Source organism: Meriones unguiculatus, chromosome 5 (genome assembly GCF_030254825.1).
Source record: "Meriones unguiculatus strain TT.TT164.6M chromosome 5, Bangor_MerUng_6.1, whole genome shotgun sequence".
NCBI lineage: Eukaryota > Metazoa > Chordata > Mammalia > Rodentia > Muridae > Meriones > Meriones unguiculatus.
Genome location: NC_083353.1, coordinates 51,200,095 through 51,202,649, shown reverse-complemented (window position 1 = coordinate 51,202,649; position 2,555 = coordinate 51,200,095).

The window sequence follows — 2,555 nt, the reverse complement described above, 5'->3', positions numbered from 1 at the left end:
GCTTCCTGTGCCTGCACAAGAGAGCCACCATGTACCAAGTCGAGATGACCATAACACTAATAAGAAAGGCTTCCCTGATGGCCAGCAGTTTAGAAAATGGTGTTTTTCATGAGGTTACTCATGGGTAGGATGGAACATGACCTAGTAACATACATGAAGTTATTCCTAGTCAAATTAGGAGTGGCAATAATCGATACTAAGAGGTGACTGCTAATGAGCATATAGAGGACACTCAGAAAAAGAAGGTCACATGAGATGTAATGGTGAGATTTGTGCTTGATCTTGGCTAAACAGGAGCTTCTGGGACTGAGGATGATGGCCTGGAGGACACTCAGCAGGCTGGTGGTACAAAGTGAGAGACCCTTAAAAATTCTGTACAGGTAGACAATGAGTTTACATATGGTGTCATCCCATCCCCTCAAAGAAATAAAAATGTCCATGGCTATGAATGCTATGAACATTAGCATCAGTAGGTGGATTATGGCCAGCAGACCAATGAGCACGTCAGTGGGTCTGGGCCTGTGCCCACGAATGAACTTGAAGATGTAGAAGAGAAGAAGGAAGCTGTTGGCTGAGATTCCAATGCCAATTTCAGAAAAAAGGTGTTCCTTATGTCAGAATAGTGTGAAGTCATCTTATGTGGAAACAAAGAGTGGCTCAAGAGAAAAGTAAAACACTGACTCACCATGAGGAAGACCTCAGACACCACTCCAGACCAGGCTTCTGGCCTCAGGAAAACATGCAGATGCTCCTGAATGCTTATTCCACTGAAGACCTCCATTCTAACTCCTACCCCACAGACCATCCTCCTGCTCTCACTTGTCGTAAGCTGAGCCATGGCTGGACCCTGTGTCCCATGGTGGCTGCACCAGTGTGTGAGCTCCCTCAACATTAAAAACAGCAGCAATTATGTGCTTTCATGTTTTGCAGGTTTGGGTTTTAATGGAGCAGGAGCAGCATAATACTTGGTTCTCACCCACAACATCTTAATGGCCAGGTAATTCATAGACAGAGTTTTACTATTTCTCGTGGAGTCTGAATGAGGAGGATATGTAAAAGAAAAAACCAGACCTTGCCAATAAAAGCGGTCTCATGGATTGGGTATGCACTTGTTTTATTCAGGGCTATCTGTACTCTATTGAAAATCCTAATTTCTTAGAATATTTCTATAGCAAATGTTGGGGGTTGTAATCTATGATCCAGATGTTTCTGATTTTATTCATGATCTGCCGTTTCCTCCAAGTGTCTCCTTGAATACTCTGAGGCGGGGTTCCAGTCACCTCCTCTTGAATATGTGAAGAGCAGAGTGCTTGTGTCAGAGAGGCACTGGGTGAGCAAGAACATGCTGTTTACACACCAAACATGGGAGAGTTCCAGCACATGATGGTCTCTGTGGATGTGTCGGCGGCTTATATTTGTGCTCTGGGAGAGTTCAGGCAGCTCATAATGACTGTTCAGCGCTGTCCCTTCCTGAAACAGAGAAGATAAAAGACAAATAAATCAGAAAACAGCAGCACATTGGCATGGATTCCTTTCAGAAAACTCTGGTGGGTGGACGATTCAGTCTTTGATCACTGTTCTGTACCTGCATCTTGCTTGGTTCTGCTCTCAGTCCAGAGCTGCTCCAAGAGAAGGGCAGAGTGGGCAAATGTCAGCAGGACCATATGCCATGTCTTTCTCCTTCAGCGTGTGAAGTCAGGGAGTAAATAAAACTACAGTTATAACAGACTTGGAGCTGTCCCATATTACAGAATTGATTAAAGAAAAATGGTCCAACTCAGTCTTGAAAGGCAGACTCCATAGGAGTCAACATTCCCTCTCTCCATAATGGAGCTGTGATACTTCTCCAGATACCTGATATGCTGGTCTCTGCATATATTAATAAGTGTGGTGTACATGCTGTTGAATTACTGCAGTTTCTTTATTTAGACACAGACTAAATAAACCACCATGACCAAAACCAAATTGGGTTGGGAAGCCTTTATTTCATCTTACAGCTGATAATCCATCATGCAAGGAAGCTGAGGAAGAATTTGAGGCAGGAACCTGGGGCAAGAACTGAGGCAAGGGTCACAGAAGGATGCTGCTTAATAGCTTTGTGTCTCATGGTTTTCTTAGTCTGTGTTCTCTAGTATCAAGATCCCTGAGCCCAGAGCCTGCACCCACAGTGATGTGGGCCTCCTCACATAGATCACCAATCAAGAAAATGCATCCATCACACACTTGCCCATATGCCAATCTAGTGTGGTATTTTCTCAACTGAAGTTCCCTTCCCAAATCAGCTTGTGTTGATTTAACAAACAAAAGACTAAAACAGCTGCCAGGACTGGCTGCCATGTACTCCTTTATGTCCTAGTGAGACTGTTCCTCCCTTGGGGGCGGGGGAGTGGTCAATGAGCCAGTCTTTGAATTCATGTCAGAAATAGTTTCTGTTCCCCTCACTAGGGAAATTCACTTGGTTACTGAGCTACCATGGGCTACATCCAGGCAGGGGTTCTAGGTTATAGAATAACTGATAAGCTAGGGTCAGATGGAAGGGGAGGAGGACATCCCCT